Source organism: Phalacrocorax aristotelis, chromosome Z, assembly GCF_949628215.1.
Source record: "Phalacrocorax aristotelis chromosome Z, bGulAri2.1, whole genome shotgun sequence".
Lineage (NCBI taxonomy): Eukaryota > Metazoa > Chordata > Aves > Suliformes > Phalacrocoracidae > Phalacrocorax > Phalacrocorax aristotelis.
This window is the reverse complement of record NC_134311.1, coordinates 70525189-70540157: the sequence shown is the minus strand read 5'-3', so window position 1 is coordinate 70540157 and position 14969 is coordinate 70525189.

The following is a 14969-nucleotide window of genomic DNA, read 5'->3' as shown; positions in this document are numbered from 1 at the left end:
CACAGGAGTTCTGCATGGCAGATTTTTCTTGGTTTTGCTGTCACTGTTGAGAGGATGTTTTAGGTGTTTATTCCTTTGTAATTGCTTCTTTCCCTTTATGCAAATAATGAGTAAGCGAAGTCAGGAATTGCTGTCTTGAAGCCAGTGAAAACTGTGTCTCTTTCTTGCAGGCCTGAGCCCTCATCCCTCGCACACATCCGCTCCTGATGGGGAGATAACAGGAACAAAAGCAGGACCTGGGTGCATGGACCCAAGCGCTCAGGGGACACCTGTCTCCACACAGTGTTCTTTACTCTCCTGCTGCAACTGGAAAGTATCCAGTGACAAGGTCTGAAATGAAGAGAGGTTTGCACTGCTGTAACCCCTGCCATGTCTGTCTATAGATAACAAAGGTTTTAATTTACCACATTCCAGAAGTGGTCACAGTCCCTCCAAAAAGCTCGATTTTTTTTTTAAGAAATTGAATCATACCTGAGCATAGAGCCCCAGTCCTCTGGATGATTTCCAACCGAGACCCAAGCATCATGACTTCAGAAGGACTTTGATTTGAGAAGGATCACTGTATAGGCTGGGGTAAGTGTGCTTCTAAAAAGTATTTTTTTTCCAGAACTTTTGCCATTCAGTGCAGATCTGATTCACAATCTGAATTGCTTAAGTAGGATCTCTGCCTTTTCTTTAATGCCTGCCACCCACATAGCACTGTATCAGCACTGTACTATCTTTTTAATTAAAAATATTATAGCAGCTTGGATATGTTTTCATTTAACTCACACAGACAGCCTTGTTAAACAAGGTAATCTGCAGGTGAAGCTAATCCTGTACTCAACTCTGTAAAAGTAGGGCCCAAGGTTTTACATACGGAAGAATTTAAGTGTGGTGAATAGTAGATAGAAAAGAGTGGTTCAACAGCACCATGCAACAACATCCATACTTCACAGTTAGTAACCCTATTACCACCGAATGCATTAAAGTTGAGAGTTAAGTCATTTTGCTTCATCAGCTTCATCTCACCTTTAACAGCCATGCAGCCAGAGCCATCCTGAGAACACGGCTTGCTTCCCAGAAAGTGTTGAAGGGTGGCAGCGATTAAGGAAACACTGAAATGTTCCTGTTGCCTCAGGGAAGGAATGATCTGGGACTGTTTTAATATATAGTAAATAAGCAGAATGCAATTTCTCGTGCGAGGGATGCTTTTCCTTGTGCAGGGTCATGTTAGTTTTGACTTGCCCGACTCAAGCACGTATGAAGCTGATTAAGCCACACACTAAATTTTGGAACTCTCTCAAAGAAAAGAATGAGGAATTCAGTGTAGTAAAGTGCTTATCATAAGTTTTATTTATACTGTTTATGTAGGAAGATGCACTGTTTCCTGCAGTTCATTCATAATGATGTTGTTAAATTAATAATACATATTCAAGTTTCTTTTCTGGATTTTGCTGGTAACTGGAATAGCTCAGAAACAAACTTTGATGATGACCTCCAAAGAGGCTTTTTCAGAAGCCTATTTCCATAGTGGAAAAGCACAACCTCTGCACATTGCAGAGCGGGAGGAGAATGGCATACAGGACACCTCTGACTCCTTAGAAATACACTGACATCGTTTGCATCCAGGAAGAGCTCACAAGATCTTGAGCAGTTAAAATATTATCCTACTAGTCACAGACCTCAGACAGAGCTACTGTATTAGGCTCAGTACAAATGAGACAGTTTCAAAGTTTAATGATGATTTGGAACATAGAAGATAGTTTTTCCCTACTTCCTATCCCCACCTTTAAAAGAACTATGACGGTCACGTCAGGGTGGGAGGTTGCTGGGTTTTTTTTTTATTTAAGATGTTTCACTGGAGTTGCCAGAGGTATGCACTGTGATTTTTCTTAATCCGTTTACAACTGACATTTTAATCAGTGCATTTTCCATCTGCCTCAATTAAAAAGCAAGTAACCAGTTATTGTAAATAGTCTTAATCCCACTACAGCATTGTGTTTGCATCAAATGCCTTGGTGGCAACTCCACCAGATCTCCAGCTGTCGGCACTGACATGATGAGGAAGATGAGAGCAGGACTGAAAGTGTAAACAAGCAGAAAACAGAGGTTTTAAAGAACATCTCGGGCCTAGGATACCTTTTGGATTTGAAAGGCCTTGTGTTGTCAGTTGTGAACTAGGTTCCCTTCCAGGTGAATGCCCAGACTGAACCTGGCTAGATCCAGACTTGTACTTCCAAGGAATACTGTGCAATCCAAGCTCAGCTGCTAAACACTCACCCAGGCTTGGGCAACGTGGGGATTTCCTGCACTGCATTTCAACTCCAGAAAGCATCTAGAGCAGTGTCCCATCTCAGAAAAAAAGCCAAAAAATATGTCCTGAATAATAATATCCAGCTCCCTGAGGAGAGGTGGAGTTTCTTCCTAACCTGTCTATGATTAACAGAGTTGGCTGGTCTTTAAAGGCTGTGTGAAGCAAGAAGTAAATAGGCAGAGCAAAGGCAAAGAGTGAAAGCAAAAGCTGACAGAGATGATCCATGGGTCTACAGGAAGCAGATATGGGACAGTAAGGAAGAGACAGGAAGGACAGAAAAAAGAGGGAGAAGCAGATGAAAACCAAGGAAGAGAAAGGAACTGAAGAAATGTTAGGGAGCCTTGCAGCAGGGGCTGAGATCTGCCCAGGTCTAAACAGGTATTACACCCTGAAGGAGGATGGTAGAGCAGCCATCAAAGCATCTGTCAGAGCAGGAAAGAGTACACAGATATGGGTGACGACAGATATGTTTGGGTGGCAAAGAGCAGAGGGTGAGGAGAAGAAGGGCTAAAAAATGGGAAGAAGGCCATTATGCTTCTTATCGCTTTGTTCCAGACATCTGTGTTGCACCTTCAAAAGGTGACAAACTGTGAAAGTGAAAATATTTACTTTATTTTGCCTAGTAGGTATTAGGTGTTACCTTACCTCTGGAACCCAACATATGAAATATGCCACAAAATGTGCATTAAATAGAAATACTGAGGCAGGGGGAAGATACTTCTCAACACAAGCACTGTTACAGCCCTTAATCCATCTAGGAGGCAAAAAGTCTCTGCTTTCTGTCAGAGGCATTTTTAGTAAAACATTTAATGCGGGACCAAGGTAGTTGAAATGTGATGCAATTGTTTTTAAAATAGCCATGGGAAAAGGCACATTGGAAAACATGCAGTGGTGACCATCAGGCATTGCTTCCAGAGCACATCACAGCTACGGAAAGGAATTGCCCCAGACTGCTTCCTCTATTTCACAGATAATTACAGGACTCATCGTAGATTAGCAGCAAAAATAAACACCTTTTGAAAATATCAGCTAAAACAATAGCACTGCTGATCAAGCAGAAAATAGGTAAACGATAGCTCTAATCCACCAAAAACAAATCCTGATGGATACATGGGACATGTCATGACACTAACCAGAGCTGACTTATTTTCTCGAAGGTTAGGTTTGAATTCCATTTTGTTATAAGAGATTAGAGCTAAAGAATGTGAAATCTTCCATGGCATCCTGGCTATCAAATACCATCGGCCTCCGAGGTGCGTATGTGCTTCTTGTCAGTCTGGGGTCCTTTGACAAGGCTTGGGCCATCACTCTAAGTGCACAAAAAGCAAGATAAACAGATCCCTTCTAGCCACCCTTTGCAATAGTTGGAATGAGTTCCCTGTGCTTCTGAGGTTTGTGAGGCTTTCCACCAAAGTAGCAATTGCTCCTGTGATGGTCATCCCATGGCAGTGCTGTGCTCCAGAAACCCTGGGTGGTGAGGAAGACTTTGGAAGGTCACTTCCAAAGTGACTGAGAAATCACTTTTTAACCACAGCTACACAAAAATACCCACTCGGTTCCCACATGTGCACACAAGAAACAAAATAGGTGGGAAGCTAGATAAAAATTGAAGTAAAGTTTGAGCACTCTTTCTTTTGTTTACAAATGCACATCATGCTGGCAGCACAGAGGAAGATGGCCCTGGGAAGTATTCCTTTTTCTCCCCAAAAAATTAGGTGGTCCTTTGATTAAAAAAATGGTGGAACCCCTGTTTTAGCATGCAAGTGGCTGGCAAAGGAAGCACAGCACTCAAGGTTGTTGCGAGTGCGTGCCACCAAAACAGCTCGTAAATGGCCATACTCTAACACCCCCGCTTCCATTTTGGATCATGATGGGTCCCCAGCAAGGTGTGGGAGGGGCGTTTTTGCACTGAAAAGTGCAGAGATCAGGCATAAAGGCTTGAGCAAGAGGAGGCCTTAGTGAAGGCCTTTTCTGTTAACCGAAAATTTACAGTTGGGGTGGGGGGTGTTTGTTTTTTTAAATTACATATGATTAAACGACAAGCCTTTATTTTGGAATATAGAATCCTGCTCACAGAAGAACAAAGACGTATCAGTTTCAATCAATAGTTTGCAAATTCTAGGAAAGATGTTCCAGTAAGGCATCAAGCCACATATGTGGAAGACATCTGCGGAGAATGGATGAAGCAACTGTCCAAAAATGTGCTTTTCAGTATGCTCACACACAGACACACATGTAATTCCTATGCATACAAGCAAGAAAAAAGGTGGACAAAATGCTATCATTTACTTCCTCTGCCTCAAACTGCTTGCATAACCTTCAGTAAATGATGTAGGCCCAGACCTTCCACAGTCTAAATACCTCTAAGCATGTGGGTCCTAATCTCTGAACCTCAGCACACCATCTATAACATGACCTAATCTCTTCTTTCCCACCTTTGGTCAGGTTTGCTTATGTAAACTCTGAGGTATTTATTTGAGGGGCAAAATCTGACCCTGATCACAGTATCAAAATATAAAGTATACATCTTTAAAAGTGCAACATATACCTGTTATGTATAGAAATAGATATTTTACACTGTGGAATACAGAACTGTGGTTTTCTTCTTGTTCGGGATTCAGATTTCTTTGAGGAGTGCTGCACACTGAAGTGCTAATTTCATTGTGTTCTTCCAGAGCTGCTAAACCAAAATTGCACTGTTATGAATCCGTCCAAAGCAAGTGGTAGTAGGCTCTGGTGTCTGCCACGGTGTTGTCCCTGCACACAGAGCCTGCTGCAGCCTACAGTCCCACCTGAAGAGCAGCAAAATTATCTCACCTGCTCTATGGCTGGTTTGCAGCTTCACACAGCCCAAAGCAGCTCAGGTAGCTGTGGTTACGCCCGTGAAAAAGCTGCTTTTCCACAGCTCGCCTTAGCATTGCTTTAAAGTACTGCCCATATTCAAAGCTATGCAGAGAAGCTGGGGAAGGTCTGTGACACAGGGGAAAGGAAAGCAGCCCTCATGCTGTTCTGCTCATGGCAATCCTTGGAACCCGCACCAAAGCAAATGCAGCCTGGAGACTCTGTACACGTGCCCCCGCTGTGGCATCTCCCCCAGCTGTATTTTCTTTGGCTCGAGCTCCTGCGGAGACGTGAGCACTCTCCAATGACAGATGCATTAACATGATGCGACTGGGTGGAAAACCCTAAGTTTTCAAGCCCTCTCAGGGAATGCAGAGTCCTTGTCGTGTATTTATGGAGTCCTTGTTCGTATAGTTATGGGCCAAGCTCGGTGGGGAGGGGCTTGAGAGGCATATGGGTATGCCACAGACTTTGCAATCTGCCTCTCCTGGGGTGCTAACTGCACCTGCCCTCCTTGGAAAAGCCGGGACACAGACACACACACGCCTGCACGCACAGCTCCCCTGGACCCTTACCTCTACATCTATTGAGGAAAGAATGTTTTAACTTGCATGTAATTTATAAGTGGACAAATAGAGTTTACCCAAACATAAACCCCTCCACTCACAGACTGAGGCAGGTTATTTAAACTGAAAATCAGTCTGGCATGACAGTGGAAGCAACAGCCTTGCACGGACAGTGCAGTTTTCCCTGCCATGGAAATAACAGTATGCTTCCATGCTTTTCATCTCCTGCACACTGTTTTTGTCACCTTATTAGTACTGATAGTACCGATTTCCTTCTAAATGAGACAGCTTTTACTAGAGTTTCACTCTGCCATTTGGTGCAACACATGTAACTCATCACAGAAATGGGCTCAATTCAGACCGGTCACCCATTTCATTGAAGTTAATCTGACAAAACACAAGTGGAAAAAAGAAGAATACGACCTTCACTCCACAGCTTGTGACAGCTCACTCACTGCTTATTTATTCTGCACTCCTTGCAAAAACACTCCACACATTCAATCACATCTCAAAGAAAGGGGTCAAAAGGCAAGTGTTTTTAAACTGTCTCGGTTAAAGAGTCCCTTCCCATTAAAGCCATGCTGGTTGCGTCAGAGATAAAAGACTGTTTTCTATGAGGACTGACCACTCTGACAAATCAACAATAAATCACTCAGAAATAGGCTCTAGCACATTCAGTGCAGGAAAATCTATCTCCAGGCACCCTCCATGATCAGCAGTGAACGCTGTATAATTCTGCTGATAGCTGTGTGAAAAGTATACAAAATCACTTAAATCTTTCAGCGCCTCTATCAATAGCAACGGTACTGCTTCTGGCCTGATCCTTACAGGGGATGGCCAAAGACGAAGAGCAGTGGCACGGGACACTTGTAGGGAAGAAAATCAATGACAGAAAAAAACCCAAACCAAACCAAACCAACAAACAGAAAAACCACCCAAAAAACCACCAAACTATAAAAATCTATTCTTTCTAGCTTGTAAAATGCTTTCAGTGATCAATGATGGATGGCGGGACACTTCCATGTTTGTCAAGCACAGGCAGCAAGCAAACAGAGCATGTTGGGAAAGATAATTTTCCTGCCAGAAAAAGGGAAAATCCAGATTCAGATATCCATACACTGAAGCATTAGTTGTTAGGATAAATACAGAATTTTGCCTTGAAAAGGACCTTCCTCTCCAAAACAACCAATTTACATCTGGTTTGACTTCAGGCTAAAAATGCCCTAGTCCTTGTCTATCACTAGAAGGCTGATTAGCCTCACTAAGAAATTGTGAGTACTTCACACCCATGAATCTGACACATTCCTTTTCACATTTACCCCTCTGCAGGTCCTTTAATATTACAAGCAGTCAGGACTTGATCTCCTGCATGCCTTGCATCGTTATACACTCACCCAAGCATCAATGTTGCCTTTTGCCATCTGGCTTCTGCTCCTCTTATCATCTGTACCAATTGCACAGCTTTACAGCAACCATTAGATTAAATGGAAGAAAAGGGCATTTCTAGAGACAAACCCCACAGTTCTGTTCCTGTTCTCCATCCACGTATCTACATTGTGATCCAAAGATGCGACAGTAACTCAGAGGAGTGTCCGTGCTAGCTCAGAACACAGGTAACTGAAAAGTCATGGTCTCCTATCTGATCATCACTGCCCAGCATGCAAGTGGGACTCAGCAAGAGCCTACACCAGCTTAGCAGCAGCTGTGAAGGGCATGCACCTTCCCCAGAGCATGGTTTCAGTTCCTTCTGCATTGTCGTTTGCAGGCATTTACACTGGACACAACCGAGAATGCAAGCTGAAAACAGACGTCCTTCCTGCTGCGGCTCTTTGCACATGGAGCCTGATGTTACCAGTGCTGCCCTCACTGATCACTATGAGTTTCCAGAGGTGATGCTCACTGCTTGGGTGACCACCATAAAATCAAAGCAAACAGTTCCACTGAGGGGCTCGCAAGCGACACTGAATGCATGGGGTGGTGTTCTCCATACAACCCCAAGAACAGAGAGATCTGGGTTCAGGTACGTGCTTCCTCACAGCCGGTGGCTGAGCCACTGGGCTGCAGACTGCCAAAGCCACAGAGACTCCATATTGCCAGGGAAGACAGCAGGCATTAGGCATGCCGAGGCCTTCCAGGATCTGGGTCTCAGTCCCTTCATGCTCCCCTCTATCAGACCTCGCAGAGGCCTGACAGCACTTGGCGATTAATGATGCACACCTTCTAGGTGTCTTCAAGGCAACACAGACTGAGGTCTTTAAGACCTCAGGACATGCTGGTAACAGGGATCCACGCACTCGCAAAAGACTTGCTAAAATCAATCAGCTCTATTAAAGGGCTTAACATTGTTCAGCATCTCCAGCAGAGCTCTGGAAGGACCAAAACACTGGAGAATTAAGTTACTTTGTTCTTGTAATTCCAAATTGTCCTTTGCAGCCAGAAAACTGTATTTCTCTTTTTTTTTTGGTATGTATCAAGTAATAGCTTTTCCAGATCCATGCTTCAGAAAAAACAAAAACAAAAACAAAAACAAAAAACACAGACACACGAAGAAAACAAGTATCTGTCAAATGATATTTAGTTTGATTTCTCAAGCAGGTGTGGGTGATTTCAATAATCCAGGAAATAAGATGTTTTTATATTATGACTCTGCAGCTATTACTTACCAAAGTTAGGCCAACTATTTTCCTGCCTAAAAAGCAATGCTCAGAAAAAAAGAGCAAACAAAGGAACAATCCTGACAGTAACTCATTTCTACCGAGCAAGGGAAATGAGCAGTGCATACCTTGGCACTTAGCTGAACCAAGCTGCCTTTTCTTACTGACTCTTCCTTCAGGCATCGTGTCCAATATTTCCTTGGAATACGTTCGTTGTGTGTGCAGGAGCTATTTATAATCTACAACACTTATTTTTGGATTAAATACATCTAGGTGGCTAGTTGCCATAAGAGCAAAGGGGGTTTCAATGAATTACAAGAATGTGTATGAAATATTACACTTGGGATAAGGCGTTCCCAAGCCGAGCAGCCATGCAAGCAAGCAGGCTGTCAGACATGGTGTAAGCAGGCATAGCCCAGAAACTGGCTGAGTGATGCATCAGCGTGGCCTTGCTGCCCTGTGTCTTCTGCCTGTTTTGGTGAGGGTTCCCTCCAGATCCTCTTCCAGGTCTCAGGCCAGTACTAAAGAGCAGCCAAGGGGCAGCTCAGAAGCGGTCCTCTGTTTTTTCAGTACCTGCCCTGATTTTAGACAGCATGTCAATTGGCTAAGGTCAGTCCCATCGTCAGCCAACTGCCTCCCGCAGAGGAGAAGAAATGTTTGAGGAGTGTCTGTCTGAGGCCTCTTGCCAGCCACCCAGTCTCCCAACTTATTTTAGATGTGGGGTTTGTATGAGACGCCTCTGGCCTCTAAGCCATTCATTTCCAGGCTTACTGCCTGCTCCTCCAAGCCTTTTTCCTCTCTGCCTTTCCACTCACCCATCCATGCCAGACTTCCCACTCCCCTGCCTGGGTGGGCATCAGTTCCTCCTTGCCCTCAGCACACTGGTTTGGAGTTGGGGTAACAACAGCCCTGTGCAGCATCCTAGCCCTGACATGGGCAAGGCTCCTGCTCCAGGGACTGATGGCATCAGCCACTCCACAGTGGACATGATTAATGTATAACTTTAACAGCACCTTCTCCCATTATCAATTCATGAATAGAAGTGAATGCATTCATTAGCTAACGGTTAGATATGCCAGCTATGCTACTCGTGCTGCTCCATAATGAAGGGTGGGTAATCATTAATAGTGCAAAAAACCAGCAAACTAGTTCACACATGTTTATTCTTCAGTTGCTCCTGATTTACTGCAGTCTTTACCAATCTCAGTAAAATAATTTGGGGCATTCAGCATGTGTCACGCAACCCTAGCTTGTGCTGACAAAGCCCATGTTATATCTAACATGCAGGTGCTGCCAAAGCTCTGGTGAGCCCTTCACAACTGAAATACAGGGTGGCAAGTATACATTTCCTGACATGAAATACTTTTACTTTGAAAATGTGCACTCTGGTGATGAATTATTTATATATTGCTATCTATCCTCCTGGCCCAGCTATAATCACTGCTCTGTATGTTCCAGGTTGTCGCAATCCAGAGTTTTCATGAGAAATATGTTGCTTTCTGCTCTGCTGACAGTTACACAAGTAGCTGGCAAGCTGTGGTCTTCATAGCACCAGTGCTCAGATCTTGTGGCCCCACTTCAGGCCATGTTTGTTTGCAATGAAGAGATTTCTTGAACATTTCAAGTGAGAGGTGCCATGGGAGGTATGTTACGAACAAGGTGACAAACACCAGGACTGGTTCCTGCCATTGTGGAAATCAATGGCAAAGCTCCTAATCAGACTTCTATCAAAGGTGAATTGAGTTGACTTTTAACTAACTGGATGTTAGTTAAAAGACTACAATAGACTACAGACTGTCAAACCTGTGAATTAGCAGGGTTCATTGAAAGAGCTGTAAACTATATTTGAAGGGGGAAAGGGATAAAACCAGGCTCACTATAGATAAGGTTGTGGGTGGAACACCAGCGTTTGAGGGATGGTGTGCTAGTGAGGTGCTGTCTCAGTGGAGGTAGGGGATAGAGAGCCAAGTAACAGCAAAGATGCGAGGGTTGTTGATGTGTTAGAAACCATGGACATGCCTGAAGGAATGGTCACGTAGGAATCAGAGCTTCTCCCTCCAAAAAGGTAGAGCGATCAATAGCCCAACTGAAATGCATCTACACCAATGCACACAGCATGGGAAACAAACAGGAGGAGCTGAAAGCCATTGTACAGTGGAAAACTATGATATAGTTGCAATCAAGGAAACATGGTGAGAATACTCGCACAACTGGAGTGCTGCAATGGCTGGCTATAAACTCTTCAGAATGGGTAGGCAAGGAAGGAGAGGCAGTGGGGTAGCCCTGTATGTTATGGAGTGTTTTGTCTGCCTAGAGCTTGGTGGTGGTGACAATAGGGTTGAGTGTTTATGGGTAAGAATCAGGGGGAAGGCCAACAAGGCAGATATCATGGTGGGAGTCTGTTACAGACCACCCAACCAGGATGAAGAGGCAGAGGAAATATTCTCTAAGCAGCTGGAGAAGTCTCACAATCGCTAGCCCTTGTTCTCATGGGGGACTTCAATTTACAAGATGTCAGCTGGAAATAGAATACAGTGGAGATGAAACAGCCCAGGATTTTCCTGGAGTGTGTGTAAGATAACTTCCTGACACGGCAGGTGAGGGAGCCAAAAGGGAAGGTGCCCTTCTGGACCTGTTGTTTGTGAACAGAGAAGGACTTGTGGGCGATGTGATGGTTGGAGGCTAGCTTGGGCACAGCAGTCACAAAATGACAGAGTTTTTGATTGTTGGCGAAGTAAAGAGGGGGCTTAGCAGAACTTGGACTTCCAGAGGGAAAACTTCAGCCTGTTTGGGAGTCTAGCTGACAGAGTCTCCTGGGAGGCAGTCCTACGGGGCAAAGGAGTCCAGGAAGGCTCAACATTCTTCAGGAAGGAAATCTTAAATGTACAGGAGCAGGCCATGCCCATGAGCCAAAAGACAAGCCAAAAGGGAGGAAGACAGGCCTGGCTGGAATTCAGGAAATAAAAGAGGGTTTATGACCTTTGGAAGAAGGGGCAGGCAAATCAGGAGGACTATAAGGATATCACAGGTTATGCAGGAAGAAAATTAGAAAGGCCAAAGCCTAGCTAGACTTGGCTAGAACTTAATTTGGTTACTGCTGTAAAAGACAATGAAAAATGTTTCTATAAGTACATTAGCAACAAAAGAAGGCCTAAGGAGAATCTTCATCCTTTATCGGATGCAGGGGAAACGTGATGACAAAGGAGGAGAAAAGGCTGAGATACTTAATGCCTTCTTTGCCTCAGTCTTTAACAGTAAGTGTAGTTGTTCTCTAGGTACCCAGCCCCCTGAGCTGGAAAACGGGGACGGGGAGCAGAATGAAGCCCCCATAGTCCAAGGGGAAACAGTTAATGACCTGCTATACAACTTAGACACACACAAGTCTAAGGGGCTGGATGGGATCCACCCAAGGGTACTGAGGGACCTGGCAAAAGTGCTCACCAAGCCTCCTTCAATCCTTTATCATCAGTCCTGGCTAAGTGGGGAGGTCCCAGCTGACTGGAGGTTAGCAAATGTGACACCCATCTACAAGATGGCTGGAAAGAGGATCTGTGGAACTACAGGCCTGTTCACTCTGACCTCGGTGCCAGGGAAGGTTATGGAGTAGATCATCATGAGTGCCCTCACACAGCACATACAGGATACCCAGGTGATCAGGCCCAGTCAGCATGGGTTAATGAAAGACATGTCCTGCTTGACTAACCTGATCTCCTATGACAAGGTGACCCGCTAAGTGGATGAGGAAGAGGCTGTGGATGTTTTCTCCCTAGACTTTAGTAAAGCCTTTGACACCATTTCCCACAGCATTCTCCTGGAGAAACTGGCTGCTCATGGCTCGGACAGGTGTACTCTTTGCTGGGTAAAAACTGGCTGAATGGCTGGGCCCAAAGAGTTCTGGTGAGTAGAGGTAAATCCAGCTGGGGGCTGGTCACAGGTGGTGTTCCCCAGGGCTCAGTGTCGGGGCCGGTCCTGTTTAGTATCTTTATCAATGATCTGTATGAGCGGATCAAATGTACCCTCAGTCAGTTTTCAGGCAATATCAGTTTGGGTGGGAGTGTTGATCTGCTCAAGGGCAGGAAGGCTCTGCAGAGGGATCTGGACAGGCTGGATTCACGGGCCAAGGTCAACTCTACAGTGTTCAACACGGCTCAGTGTCGGGTCCTGCACTTGGGTCACAACAACCCCATGCAACGCTACAGGCTTGGGGAAGAGTGGCTGGAGAGCTGCCCGGCAGACAAGGACCTGTGGGTGTTGGTTGACAGCTGGCTGAACGTGAGCCAGCAGTGTGCTCAGGTGGCCAAGAAGGCCGATGGCATCCTGGCTTGTGTCAGGAATAGTGTGGCCAGCAGGAGCAGGGAGGTGATCGTGCCCCTGTACTGGGCACTGGTGAGGCCGCACCTCGAGTACTGTGTTTAGTTTTGGGCCCCTCAGTACAAGAAGGACATCGAGGTGCTGGAGCGTGTCCAGAGAAGGCCAACAAAGCTGGTGAAGGGTCTAGAGAACAAGTCTTATGAGAAGCAGCTGAGGGAGCTGGGGCTGTTTAGTTTGGAGAAGAGGAGGCTGAGGGGAGACATTATGGCTTTCTACGACTACCTGAAAGGAGGTTGTAGTGAGGTGGGTGTTGGTCTATTCTCCCAAGTACCAAGTGATAGGGCAAAAGGAAAAGGCCTCATGTTGCATGAGGGGAGGTTTAGATTGTATATTAGGAAATATTACTTCACAGAAAGTATTTTTATGGATTGGAACAGGCTGTCCAGGAAAGTGGTTGAATCACCACCCCTGGGTGTATTTAAAAGACATGTAGATGTGGTGCTTAGGGACATGATTTAGAATCATAGAATCATAGGATCATTAAGTTTGGAAGAGACCTCTAGGATCATGAAGTCCAACCATCAGCCCAACACTACCACGCCTCCTAAACCATGCCCTGAAATACATGGATTTAGTGGTGAACTCAACAGTGTTAATAATTGGAATTGATGATTTTAAAGTCCTTTCCAACCTAAATGATTCCATGATTCTATGTTTTTAAATGGCTAAAAAATTGTGTTGGGAGCAGCTACAGTTGCCTGTTACTCTGATGAGAGCCCACAATGGGAAAGATTTTTTTTCCACTGGTTTGTAATTCCCAGGAGAGGTCAACATTAAAATAACTCACAGATCTTCACGTGTTCAGTTGTACTTACCCTGTTTGTGGCTAGTATACATACATTCCTCTCTTTTTTCTGGCCGGTTGTCCAAATTATCTGCAGCCATTGGGCAAAATGAACACTGATTCTGTGTTAACATGAATAAGAGCCACACAGATGAAGTCCCACCAGAACTAGTTGGAGATAGGTAGTATTTCTCATGTGTGGACAGCAAAGTCAGGTTGTCAGTCTGAATGAGCAATGTCACGCTAAGGCAAACAGCAAAACACAGACCAAACCAGAAAGCCTTGGCATTGCAAAGCAGAGAGACAAAATGTCCTCTAACATGGTTTAAGCAATGTAGTTTTGAAGGCCAGTTTTATACTACCTGTGGTATGTCCCACTCAGAGCCCAGACTCCTTCATGTTCACGCACATAGATCACAAGGCAAAATTTCTTATTTAAAATATTTGGATCCATGCAAATGCCCAGGATGTGCATATCTGACTGAGCTACACAGAGCACAGCCAGAGCAGAGGAGAGAAAGGGAGATGCAACAAACCCAGGCATGACAAAATTTCAGCATAAGGATGAAACACAGACTCAACTGGGTACAAAGGCAGTGGAACACTGCTCATTGTATTCCAGCATCTGTGAGGACAGCAAGGCAAGTAAATAGATGGAAATACATACATCTTCAAAGTCCTTTCTCTCATCCCAGCAAATAAAAAACTGGAAACAGAGACAAAAGGAATAAATTAGGAGTGAATACAACATAGATGAATTTTTTTTCCCTCCACATCTCTTTTAAAATGTCAAAGTTAAACCACTGTGTCTTCTTAAGGCACACCCTCCCAGAACCCCGCCCACTCCTGTGAGACTCCATGTATGAAAATCTCTATGACAATGTCATCCCTTCCTTTGCCCCTTCAGCCATGGGCTGGGGGTTGCCAATAAGCTGCTGGTGGCATCTGCTCTCACATGTAGGTAGAGGCCTGAGGGAAGCGAGCATCTGCTCAGATTTGTATGGGATGCTGCTTCGCAGCATGATGGCAAACCAGATGGGAAACCATCTCCTCTACAGCATCTCCTCCTCTCCTCCAAAGTCATTGCTTGTGGCTGGGAAGCAGAGATGGGAATGGCCTCCTTCCCCCCACAACTCAGTGCAAACTAGTGCAGCCCAGCAGCCCAGCTTTCCACCCCGGCGTCTTTCACTCCCTCACCCATCGCCATAAACCACTGCAATCCTCAAGCTGCAGCAGTGGGAAGGAGAGCTCTTTTGTTTGCTTTTGGCAGCAGTCACAGCCCCTCAGCTTCAGATGAAGACCAAAACTGAACCAAAAACTCTGCCAGCTTTCTGACCCAGCTTGCTGGCTCTGCTTCAGAAAGGCTCCAATGACAAACAATTGCAAGGTCTTTCCCACAGTGTCTCTCTCACACCAAGAGGCATCCCAGGTTTTGCAGAAGTTCTCCTCATCTTTTC